The 13,751-nt window shown below is 31.5% G+C and overlaps 1 long non-coding RNA gene across 1 annotated transcript; it reads left to right on the top strand.

Moving 5' to 3' along the window:
- The first annotated feature begins 469 nt into the window (after nt 1-469).
- LOC127713024 (uncharacterized) lies at nt 470-7,548 on the top strand. The gene is made up of 2 exons (XR_007987364.1): nt 470-1,121; nt 1,384-7,548. It is a non-coding gene; the product is annotated as an uncharacterized LOC127713024 (long non-coding RNA).
- Nucleotides 7,549-13,751: the final 6,203 nt, after the last annotated feature.

The raw sequence follows: 13,751 nt of genomic DNA, 5'->3' as shown, positions 1-13,751 counted from the left end.
TTCTAGTTTCATGACAATAACTTGTGTGTAAGTGTATGGATCTTTCTGAAATTGTACTACAAGGTTCCATATCATAAAGGGAAAGCTGGAATTGAGTTTGGGGGTAATTGCCGAAACATTTAGGAATTGGGGGCCAAAAAGGGGCCAAAAATAAGCATTTTTCTAGTTTCCAGACAATAACTTGTGTTCAAGTGTATGGATCTCTCTGAAATTGTACTGCAAGGTACCATACCACAAAGAGAAGGCTGGGATTGATGATGGGGGTAATTGCCTCAATATTTTAGGAATTAGGGGCAAAAAAGGGGCAAAAAACAAGCATTTTTCTAGTTTCAGGACAATAACTTGTGTGTAAGTGTATGGATCTCTCTGAAATTGTACTGCAAGGTACCATACCACAAAGGGAAGGCTGGTATTGAGGTCGGGGGTGATGAATCATAAGGGGGTTAAAAAAATTTGGGGGGGATTTTTTTTTTTCCTTTTTTTTCTTTTTTCCTTTTTTTTTCTTTTAAAATTTTCCATTTTAAGTTGGTTATTTCTGATTTATATTTAAAAGCAAATAATAATGATATGGTAGGAGATACACACCAAACAGGATGTGTAAATTATTATATAATAAGTATTGTGCAATAGCAAGAAATTTTCAATTGCACAGTATTGCACAATAGCAAGAAATCTTCAATTGCACAGTATTGCGCAATAGCAAGAAATCTTCAATTGCACAGTATTGCGCAATAGCAAGAAATATCCAATAGCACAATATTGCGCAATAGCAAGAAATTGTCAATTGTACAGTATTGCGCAATAGCAAGAAATATTTAATTGCACAATATTGTGCAAAAGAAGATAATTCGTATAAATTGCTTATTTCTTCACCAATTTCAATGGGGTTTTATTCTTGAATTCTTGGGGTTCTTTAATATGCTAAATCTAACCGTGTATTTAGTTTTTGGATTTTGGGCCCCGTTTTTAAATTGGTCCACATTGAGGTCCAAAGGGTCCAAAATTAAACTTTGTTTGATTTCATCAAAAATTGAATTATTGGGGTTCTTTGATATGCCGGATCTAACCGTGTATTTAGATTCTTAATTTTTGGTTCCGTTTTCAAATTGGTCTACATTAAGGTCCAAAGGGTCCAAAATTAAAGTTAGTTTGATTTTAACAAAAATTGAATTCTTAGGGTTCTTTGATATGCTGAATCTAAACATGTATTTAGATTTTTGATTATGGGCCCAGTTTTCAAGTTGGTCCAAATCGGGGTCCAAAATTAAACTTTGTTTGATTTCAACAAAAATTGAATATATGGGGTTCTTTGATATGCTGAATCTAACCATGTATTTAGATTTTTGATTTTTGGTCCCTGTTATCAACTTTGTCCACATTAAGGTCAAAAGGGTCCAAAATTAAACTTTGTTTGATTTCATCAAAAATTGAATTCTTGGGGTTCTTTGATATGCTGAATCTAACCATGTATTTAGATTTTGGATATTGGACCATAATAGGTGAATGTCCAATTTAAAATTTTTAAGTTCTTAGACCACATTCATTCTGTGTCAGAAACCTATGCTGTGTCAAATATTTAATCACAATCCAAATGCAAAGCTGTATCAAGCTTGAATGTTGTGTCCATACTTGCCCCAACTGTTCAGGGTTAGACCTCTGCGGTCGTATCAAGCTGCGCCCTGCGGAGCATTTTATTTCATCTACAGTTACTTTGATTAGGACATCTTGGAACATTTTCATGAATATAATGACTAGTAACTTTTTTTAATAAGAAAAACATAAGATCCTTTTTTCACACGACTAAAACCAGTTTCATAGACCTTTGTTTTAAGTAGCATTCAGAACAGTCTGATCTTTCTGTCTAGGCATTTCTTCTGCCTTATCAATTTTGTTCATTTACATGACTAAAACTTGAATAATAGATAGGTGACCTTGTCTTTCTCTGATTTGATAATGTCCATTTTTCTACAGGTGATTCTTAGATGCATAGTCGGACTTCGTTTAAAATATTATGAATATCCCTATGGTGTATAATTCATCTTGGGATGAAAAAAACCTAAGTGAATTTGAGGTAACTCTGTCAAAGGTCAATACCTCAAGCATTTTATAGACTGAAATTTTAGCAATTGAAATATTGGTTTTCAGATAATTTTAATTGAACCATACAACCAATCAATAATATCAAAGTCAGTTTGACATCGTAACTTGGGGAATTGAAAAAAATGATAAACGTTTGTTTTCTATTGAAAAAGCTGCTTTTTCTAATCCGTGGCTTTTACAGATGATCTTTTAATTATAATAATGATAACATCAACATTGTTTTATTCATTTTCTTCTCTGATGTTGATTTGTTGACAATGGGCAATATCCCAAAACACTCTTTGGTGCTACATGAATTTTCGTTTTGAGTAGCACACAAATAGTAAAAGGTGGAATTATTAGAAAAAATTACATCATGTCATGCATGAACACTTGAAGATTCAGCACATACTGTTGCTAACCATCCCCCTATCATTTTTTTCACATGCAGTTGTTGTATCTACCATTCAGAAGCACATTAAATTTTGAAATATCAAAACCTTAACTCCAGCTGGTGTTGTATTATTTTATAGAATGGACAGTGTATGTTAATTTAAGATAAAAAAAAAAACTTGCCATAAATCAGTGAAAAAAAAACATTTCCTAGGAAAAACAGTGCTTCAATTGCAAGATATAGTAGTAAATCACACAAAACATTACAGAAACTACAGTTAATTAACAAATGCAATTAATGCAGTACAATAAATCAAATAGCAGATATGATAATGCTTATTAAGAAATTAAAACACATGTTGACAATTAAATGATAAAACAATTGATCATTTCAAATGTAATGGAACATAATGATTATAAAGTCTTCAGTATTTATATTTACCTCAGCATTTGGTCTTGGTAAATATAACATTTTGGCTTAATTATTTTTCCACTGATGTCCATGTCATTAATTGTGAAGTGAAATGGTTAATATTTTTTTTAAAACTTCCTGTGGCATTACACTTACAATGATGACAAAGTTCTAGTCTTCATATCATTTGATCTCTGGTATACTCTGATTCTTATCATCGAACACATATATGCATACTTACTTATATATAAAGAAATGCTTAGTTCAGTCACTATCAAAGTTTTCAGCATAAATTAATTCTGTATCATATTGTTAATTCTATATATGAAGCCATCTACAGAATTAATGATGTCACAAAAAAAGTTGGTGAAGGGTAACTTTCAGGCTTTAGTGTTCCAAAGTGTTTTGAAGCTCTAATTTCATGCTTTTCATTCTAGAAGGCTTTGATTCAATGTGTATTATGTCCTGGATGTTTAAAAATGCAGTTTTAAATGCATCAAAAATAGTTTTTTTCTGATGCCTGCATCTTAAATACGTATTGTGACATTTGACTGTAGATATCCGTTATTAGTTTAGGATTGTTCCAGAATAAAATGCATGGGGCATGGGAAGATTTTTATAGACCTGATCATCAGTAAAATAAAAAAATAATTTTTCCTTCAATTCTTACAAAATTCAAAGTAAAATGTAACCACCCACATATTTGATTAATTTGAGTGCCTCATCCCGACCCCCCTACAGACTGATAAACTTTGGAACAACCCTAATATCAAAGTAGGACAAATTTAATTATATTCTGTTTAAGACTTTATTTGTGTTTTTTTTTAATCAAATACAAATACAGATGGTTCACACTGCCATTACTTGTAATTTAAAGTTTTTCATCTGTTTGATATTTCAATACTATAAAGAATTCTTTCATAGATTTTGATACAACTATCCATGGCACTACATATACATAAAGGTTTGGATTCTAGTATGATATATTTGATGTGGCACTAATGGTTTATAAGATACAATGAATTCAAATGTAGCCAACATCCATTATTTTTTTTTTAAGTCTGATTTGTAGAGTTGAGCCTCTTTTTCTTTGAAGTCTTTATGAAATCTCCAGCTTTTAATATTCTCTCATAAAATTGAATATAGTCTTATATATAAAGGGTGATTGAGTTAAATTTTGTTTTAATTTGAATTTGTAACTTTACATCTGATTTTGAATGCAACTATTTTGTATTTTGGTTCATCTTGTGCAAAGTAACTATGGATTATGCTAAATGAAGATGAGATGGATGAAATGAACCCAAAGATCATTTGTTATGTTGTATTTATTTGAATTCCTCGAATTTATTACCCCCTATTGGGAAACTAAACTGCCTAAGTATGTAAAAAAACTGTACACTTTATAGTATGGGTATTAATCTCATAGTCATATCCCCTACTTCCTTTTTGTAACCACACACTCAGTAGTTCAGTCTTAAAGTAATCTGATTGAAATACAGATCCTGAGTACAAGATTTGCTGACAAGGTTCTGAAAACCCTCCATTCTTTCTATTTAAAAGACCATCCATGATCCTATAGTTTTGTTGAATTAATACACACCTTCAAAAATTTGAAGGTTGAAATTCCTTTGGCTAATGTATTAAATACCAGAACAGAAAGTAAAACGGAGTGTTGACAGATCCTTGTATGCAAAGCGTGGACATATGATCTGTATTTTAATCAGATTGGCCTCAAAAAGACATAGTTTTTTTGCTTGTGAGAGAACTGTCAACATTTCCATTATATGTTATTTGGTCTTGTGTGGAGAGTTGGTCTCATTGGCAATCATACCACATCTTCTTATTTTTATATACAATGATTCATTATGAAATTGTATTACTAACATTTTTGTTCATTTCTTATAACATTTTCATCTATCTTTTTTGTATAGAACCTAATAAATAATTAGCCATTAGAACAATATTTAGTGATGATGTGGATGTTTCTTAAAGTTACAAAATGTTAACCAGTATTTATTTAAAAGATATTGATCATGTTCATAAACAGTGCATTTGAATTTCATTAAGGTCATTGTCATTTCAAATGTGAAAAAAATAAATAATAACAAATATATTTTGAGTTGTTTCATTGTACTTAGAACAATGCAAGAAGACATTTTGGAATGTTAAATGAACATACATTAATTTAACTAAGTTTTTGTATAGATGTGAAAAACATTTCTTTCTTTCTATTTCGTACAATTTATTGAATCTTGATTGCAGGTTTTATACAAATTTCCAGTGGATGGATTAACTAAATGGCTTTTTTGGGGAAAAGAACACTTTCAAATCTTCTTAAGACATACACAAGTACCATCAGCCAAAATTATCGAAATTTTTAAGTTTCAATAGTGAAACTGTAACATTTTTGAGCTTTATTACTTCAATATTCCAAGCCTCATCTTGACGCTTTTAAATTTATTTGTAGCTAGGAAAAGCAGTGCTTCAATTGCAAGAAATAATAGCAAATCACACATAACATTGCAGAAACTACAGTAAACTAACAAATGTAATTAATGCAGTATAATAAATCAAATAGCAGCGTCATGATGATTCTTATTAAGAAATTAAAACACATGTTGACAATTTAATGATGAAACAATTGATCATTTCAAATTTTATGGAACATAATAATTATAAACACTCGGTATTCATATTTACCTCAGCCTTTGGTCTTGGTAAACATAACATTTTGGCTGAATTATTTTTCCACTGATTTCTATGTCATTAATTGTATAGTGACATGGTTAATATTTTTCTAAAACTTCCTGTGGCATTACACTTACACTGAAGACACAATTCTAGTCTTCATATCATTTGATCTCTGGTATACTCTTGATTCTTATCATTGAGCACATATATGCATACTCACTTATTGTAAATATGCTTATAACGAAATGCTTAGTTCAATCACTATCAAAGATTTTAACATAAATTAATTCTCTGTATCATATTGATAATTATATATATAAAGCCATCTACAGAATTAACGATATCACAAAAAAGTTGGTGAAGGGTAACTCTTAGGCTTAAGTGTTCCAAAGTGTTTTGATGCTCTTATTTCATGCTTTTCATTCCAGAAGGCTTTATCACAATGTGTATTATGTCCTGGATATTCAAAAATGCATCATAAGTAGTTTATTCTGATGCCTGCATCTCAAATATGTTTTATGACATTTGACTGTAGATATCCATTATTAGTTAAGGACTGTTCTAGAATAAAATGCATGGGGCATGGGAAGATTTTTGAAGACCTGATCATCCAAAGAATAAAAATTTAATTTTGACAACAATACTTACAAAATTCGTAGGAAAATGTAACCATCTGCATATTTGATTAATTTGAGTGCTTCGTCCCCATCCCCAACAGACTGATAAACTTTGGAACAACCCTAATATTAAAGTAGGACAAATATAATTATATTCTGGTTAAGACCTTATTTGTGTTGTTTTTATCAAATACCAATACAGATAGTTCACACTGCCATTACTTGTAATTTAAAGTTTTTCATCTGTTTGACATTTCAATACTACAAAGAATTCCTTTATATATTTTGATACAACTATCAATAGCACTACATAAAAGGTTGGATTCTAGTATGATATGTTTGATATGTTTGATGTGGCATTAACGGTTTATAAGATATAATGAATTCAAATGTCGCCAACATCCAATATTTCTCGTATTTTTTTTTAAAGTCTGATTTGTTGTGTTGAGCCTCTTTTTCATTGAAGTCTTTATGAAATCTCCAGCTTTTGATATTCTCTAATAAAATTGAATATAGTCTAATATATAAAGGGTGATTGATTTAAATTTTTTTTTCAATTTGAGTTTGTAACTTTACATCTGATTTTAAATGCAACTATTTTGTATTTTGGTTCATCTTGTGCAAAGTAATTATGGATTATAATAATTAAATGAAGATGAGATGGATAAAATGAACTCAAAGATCATTTGTTATCTTGTATTGATTTGAATTCATTGAAACTTAACTGCCTACATATTAAAAAAGCAGTACACATTATAGTATGGGTATTAATCTCATAGTCATATCCCCTACTTCCTTTTTGTAACCACACAATCAGTAGTTCAGCCTTAAAATATTCTGATTATAATACAGATCTTGTGCCCTAATTTTGCTCACAAGGATCTGAAAACGCTCCATACTTTCTGTTCAAAGACATTACAGGATCCTATAGTTTTGTCAGATTAAAACACACCTTCAAAAATTAAAGGCTGAAATTTCATTGGCCGATGTAATAAATACCAAAATAGAAAGTAAAATGGAGTGTTGTCAGATTCTTGTGAGCAAAGCTTGGACACATGATCCGTATCTTAATCAGATTGGCCTTAAAAAGACATACAATGATTCACTATAGATTTGTATTACTAACATTTCTGTTTATTCCTTATAATATTTTCATTTCTCTTTTTTGTATAGAACCTAATAAATAATTAGCCATTAGAACAATATTTATTGATGATGTGAATGTTTCTTAAAGTTACAAAATGTATACCAGTATTTATTTGATAGATATTGATCATGTTCATATACAATGTACTTGAATTTCATTAAGGTCATTGTCATTTCAAATGTGAAAAAAATAAATAATAACAAAACATATTTTGTATTGTTTCATTGTACTCTAGGACAAAATAGAAAGACATTTTGGACTGTTAAAATGAACATACATTATTTGAACTAAGTTTTTGTGCAGATGCATTGACAATTTCTTTCTTTTCTATTTGGTACCATTTCTTGAATCTGATTTCAGGTTTTATACCAATTTTCAGTGTATGGATTAACTAAATGGATGTTTTGGGAAAAGAACACTTTAAAGTCTTCTTAAGACATATAGCATCAGTTTCAATAGTGTTACTGTAACATTTTTTGTGCTTAATAACTTCAGTATTACAGGCCTCATCTTGACACTTTTATATTTGTTTGTACACATGATCTGTTGCGGTTTGTAAAACAACTTGTGCATTATATCATAACAGATAGTAAAATCTATATACAGATAAGTTTTAAACAACAATCCCTCAAGTGAGTTTCATAAGTTCTCGTGTTTTATTGTCTCTCTCTATTTTCCCGTTAAATTTTTATGTTACCATCATGCATAATACGAAATATCTCAATATTTACTGTAATCAGATGTATATTTAACCCCTGCTCTTAAGGAGGAGTATTAGTCCGTATGTCTTTTTGACCTTCCATATATCTGTCAATGCTGTCCATACCATTAAATTTCTGTTGAATTTTTCTCAGGAACTACAGATCTGGCTTTATGTGAACATGCTTAACTGAAAAATATATTTTAAATTCAAAATCTTCCACTTGTTTTGTACTGAATACTTATATATTCTAAAACATAATGGCCATATATGAAATTTTCATGGCTTTGTTCAAGAAAAAAGTATAACAAAAATACTGAACTCCAAGGCAAATTTAAAAAAGGGGAAGTCCATAAAAACTAGTCATTTTCAGAAAAAAAGTGGGTGAAACCTGGACAATGATTTGGATCCAACAGCCAAAACTGTGTAAACATGCATCACGGTCATACAACATAACTGACTAAAACAAACACAAGTTAGTTTAGTTTTGTTGTCAGACTTCATGAGAACATGCTATACCATTTGATTCATTTTTTTCCATTGGTCGTTAACTTCTTGTTTACCGAATTCCTGAAGCAGGGGTATTACAAGTGAACAGAAGCACACAGTTCTACTTGTTTCATGTTAGATTAGGTCGAACACGTTTGAATACACTTGAAAGCTTTTGAGACATTTTGGCCTGAACTGTATCGAGTTCTTTTTAAAAAGAGAGAACTTGAATGGTTAAGTGGATAACTCGAATGATCGTTCTAATGGCGGTCGTCAATCTACTTGGAGCTTACAGACATTTCTCCCTTTGCAAGAGATAAAAACTGTCTTTCATATAGAGAAGCCTAGACCGAAAAATTAAAATTAAATTTTTTTTTTTTTTATATTTTTATCCAAAAATAAGAATGACTGAAGAATGTTTCATTTCACGAGTACACTAGCTATTTAAAAAAAAGTGCATATGATCCATGGGATGAAACAACATTAGCCAAATTGCCCACCAATCCAACGTCAACACATCGCACACTTACTCCAGTATGTCTTGAGAGGTTAACTTAAGCTTTACAAATTTACTATGAACAGTTCGCTTATGGTCTTTGCCAAACTGTTATCAACGGGATCGAGGGCACAAGATTGCCTTAATCAGTTATGTACTTAATTCACACTTCACCAAATTATTAATTTGGTCTGATTGTCTAAACAACGTTGAATATGTTGTATTTATTATTTGGTATTAAAAGAAATTAATTGTGAAAGTAGGCAATATTTCTTTTATCACTAAAATAACATGAATTACTAAAGTGTGTTGTAACGAATACTTAAATTTTATCCGCTGGCTATTTTTTGTTCATTCAATCAGAGACTACTATAACACAGTTATAGTAGTCTCACATTGTCGAAACGTTTACTGAATCTGAGACAACTATAACTGTGGTAGTCTCAGATTCAATATATGTTTTTAATATTCACGCATTTGTAGCTTACAGTAGCTTACAGGGGCTACTATTGTAGCTAGTGAATTTGCAGTGGAAATTCCTGATAGAATTTCAAGAAATCTAGTGTAAATCAACAGTATTTGGGGGGAAATTATACTATGACTGTAATCATGTGCAGTTCAATTATGTTTGGGACAGAAAATAACATAAAAAGAAACAATGGTCAATGGTCTTTTTTAGGGATGATGTGTTCAGTTCTACTGTCCAATATTTTTGTTAATTCAAGGTATCCTTGTCATATTTTCCCCTTAAATCTATCAATTTCTGATTTATATTTTCTGCCAGCAAAGCAGGGGATGTAAAGTGATTATTCTAATATGACGTCATTCAACCGCTATGATTTCACACTCGTGGTAAAATATGAATATAATCATATGTCAGCTGATCGTCAGCTTTGGGCTGTTCTAATAGTACTCCCATATAATATGCTTTTTATGAATGAGTTACACGAGGCCGGACGTTGTAAATGATGTCATTGACTAATGACGTGAGAATATAAGCCGATTCTACGGAAAAATGCACCAATGTGAAATGAAAGTCTTCAAAACAGGAAAATGAAAAACAAAAAATAATAAGAATTTGTTGAAAGCCCATTTTCTTAAATAAAAGTAAGATAATCATTAAACTTCATCTAAATCTGTCCTAGTATGTAATAGTAAATCGTTTAAGCATGTCACTACTGCAGTTTCCTTAGTCTTTTATGTCAATATTAATAGTGTTCAAACAGCAAATATTTCCTTTCCCATAGAGCGCTTCTATCCAAAGGTTTTCCTACCAAAGGTCGGTGGTTCACTCCAGCTTCGTCCACCAATAAAAAATGACCGCCACGAAATATCACAATAGTGTTGAAAATGGCGTTAAATACCAATCAATCAATCTTTGTCCTATTAAAACAGAAATAACTCATGGGGGCTTGAATTTATATTGATTTTACCTGTAACTATTATACTATAATATGTCCCAGATTTTACCACGGGTTGGCCCTTTATGCCGATATTTTACACCTCGCTTTCGCTCTTGGTAAAATATTTACGTTGCATTTTTCTTTGGAACTACAAATAAGAATTGTTATCAGGCGTATTGTGAACATGTTCTCACCGTGTGATGCATTTTGATGTTCATAATGATGTCTTCAACTACCTGTCTACATGATACTTAATGCGGGAGTATCATTAGTGAGCAATAGCTCACGGTTATACTTGTTGTCTCTTTGAATTGTTTGTTTGTCTGTTCATACTTTGTGTCTGTACATCATTTTAAACGACTGACTTGATTTTCCATTCACCGTTTTGAAGTTGCATGATTCATCAGATGAGTGTCACTACTCCTGGCTCTCCGGTACTTATTGGTCATCCAGCTAAACTGCTGTTGGTGAGTTCCCTGTAGCCAATCATGCTGTCTGTTGTTGATTATTTTGGAGTTGTTTGATTTGATGATTTGATGGTAAGGGTATGGTGTCCAAACTACTAATACGTGTTCTAGTTCCGGCGAGATTTAAGTGGTACATGCCTGCGACTACTTCTTGTGGACAGTTCATGAGGTTTCGTCTCACGAAACCAAATGTTTTTGAAGCCTTGTTACTTTCTTATTAATGTGCTCGCGCAATGATAGATCCTGGCTTTATAATTCAAGCTATGTGCAACCTTGGAGTGTTTCTAGGTTGTGGCCATGAAACTGGTATTTGATATTGATAACATTCCTCTTCTATGCAATGTGGATTATAGTATTTTTTTCAGGATGAAAAGTCATTTGCCAGTCTTTTCCCTTTTTAGCTCACCTGGCCCAATAGACATTTTAAATCACCAAAAATTACCAGCCAGGCAAAATCTGACCGTTTGAGAAGGTACGCATCACAACTGGAATCCTAGTTTAGTATTAAAGATAAAGTACTATTATTTATGTGATAATAATGTTTTAAAAAAAATGAAAATAACTCTTTATTATGTTTAGTCTTCCAAAGCTCTTTTCACGATTTACCAACCAGGAACGCTCAAAGCCAAATATTAAAAAGCTAAGGACATTTTGAAACACGTGAAGAGCTATATAACCGAAAGGAACCTAGATAATAGCTGAATCCATCTAAGGTTAATTTTAAATAAGGGAGTTGAAACCTTAGTTTCTTAATGATTTTTAATTTAAACGAAAAATTTAAGAAATGTAGGTTATAAATCAATTCAATGAAGCACTGACTACTGAATCTTTCTTCTTATTTTTAAAAGGATGAGAAGAAGCCATGATGACAATAACAAACAATAAGTCGCGTGAAAAAAAAAATCGACAAGGATATACTTATATTTGTTCTGTTTTTTCTTCTTCATATTGTTTGTATTACATATTAATGTGCTTTTCCTAATAAGTCAAATACCTAAAAATCAATAGTTGTTGTTTATTGTTTCGCTTGCGACAAAAGTCGCAGTATGCGAGACATAGGGATTACTATCCGATGGCGACTGCGTAAACTATGTGTATAAAGCTATATATTTCAGAAGGAAGAAGACCTGGATGCTTTATACATTGTATGCAGATACCTTATGTTACGAAGTTTCCGTCTGTCATGTGACCATTGTCCTTGACATCATTTTCATGGTTCAGCAACTGCTTGAAAAAAAATATATTTTTTTTGTCATGTGAATTTCTCACTTATTATGAGTAATAGGATAATTATACTATAAGCAGTAGGTCAACTATACTATATGTGGCGCATGGAAAGATTGTAAGAGGTACATGTCAGTCTGGAAGGTTTCACCTGACCTTGACCTCATTTTCCTGGTTCATTGGTCAATGTTAAGTTTTTGTGTTTTTGGCTGTTTCTCTATTACCATAAATAATAGGTCAACTATATTTGGTGTACGGAATAATAGTGTACATGTCTGTCTGACAGGATTGATCTGACCTTGACCTCATTGTCATGGATCTTCAAAAATGTTAAGTTTATGAGATACTGGTAGTAAAACTTTTTTCTTTAAGACTTTCAACCTAAAATCAGTGGTCAGTAAAGCAGGCGAGACATTTCAGCGTGTGCACTCTTGTATTTCATATTTTAGTGGTTTTATTTATTGATAAAAGTCGGTGCTGATATCAGAACGTGAGTACTTTTGATATAGAAATAAGAAGTAGTGGTATAATTGGGAATGTGACAATAATCTGTCAGAGACCAAATAACGTAGTCGTAAGCAATGACTAGTATTGAAATAATTTTGTTGCACTTATCTAATGTTGGATGTGTGGACCTAACCATTGACATATATCCCACATTCTTTTAATTCACATTTAGAATAAGATGAAGAGTGTAAGACTAAATTCATTTTATACCTTACACGATGTAGAGTACCTGGCTTGGGACAGTGCAGAATGTAACTTTTTATCCTCCAAGGAAACCTGTTGTCAATTTAATACGGTATATCGTGTTAAACCTTTATAGAACGTCAGCGCCTCTTTTCCATGGCTTATGTTTTCTCTCGTAATTTCCTATAGAGTATTGTTGCTTATAAGGAAGCCATTGAACCAAGGGTTAGAGTTGGATACCTCTGCTATCATGATTTTGTTCACCGTTATAAAAAATTTGAATTACAGATGACTTTGGATATGTTTCAGTTGTAGCAACAATTCTGTCCAGTGAGTGTGACACAACTATATCATCTGCGACATGGGACTTATACACATAATCTATTGCATTGCCTTGTTGGCCTTATGTTTCCCCTTCGTATTTCACCCATTTCCCGATTTGTATCTCCGTCCCTTTTATTAGGTCGACAGTATTTATCTTTAAAATATTGGAAACTTTTTTGTATCAATTTATTTCATAGAGGCCGAGTTTTTTTTATTGCTAATTCAAAATAAAATTCTAATGAAAATGTTATGCAAATATTGTTGTCATTTCGGGGCCTTTTATAACTGACTATGCGGTATGGGTTTGCTTATTGTTGAAGATTGTACGGTTAACCATACTTGTTAATTTTTATGTCATTTGGTCTCTGGTGGTAATTTTATAGATTGAACGTTTCATAAATATTGTTGTTTTAACTAAAATGAAAATTCCACAACCTTGTAAACTAATACATAGTTATCATTGACGTTTTCAGTCTGGTTATTTACCAGTTTCCATTTCTTCATATACCTGTATGATATTTTTTATCAAATTACTTTTGCTGTCTTAACGTCACATTAACACGTTGTGACCTTCATGATATAAGATAACATCATGCATTCTCTATTTTAAGAGGTATTA

This window comes from Mytilus californianus, unplaced genomic scaffold (genome assembly GCF_021869535.1).
Source record: "Mytilus californianus isolate M0D057914Y unplaced genomic scaffold, xbMytCali1.0.p SCAF_8, whole genome shotgun sequence".
Lineage (NCBI taxonomy): Eukaryota > Metazoa > Mollusca > Bivalvia > Mytilida > Mytilidae > Mytilus > Mytilus californianus.
The sequence above is the reverse complement of the archived record's forward strand: the minus strand, read 5'-3'. Positions and strand labels throughout refer to the sequence as shown.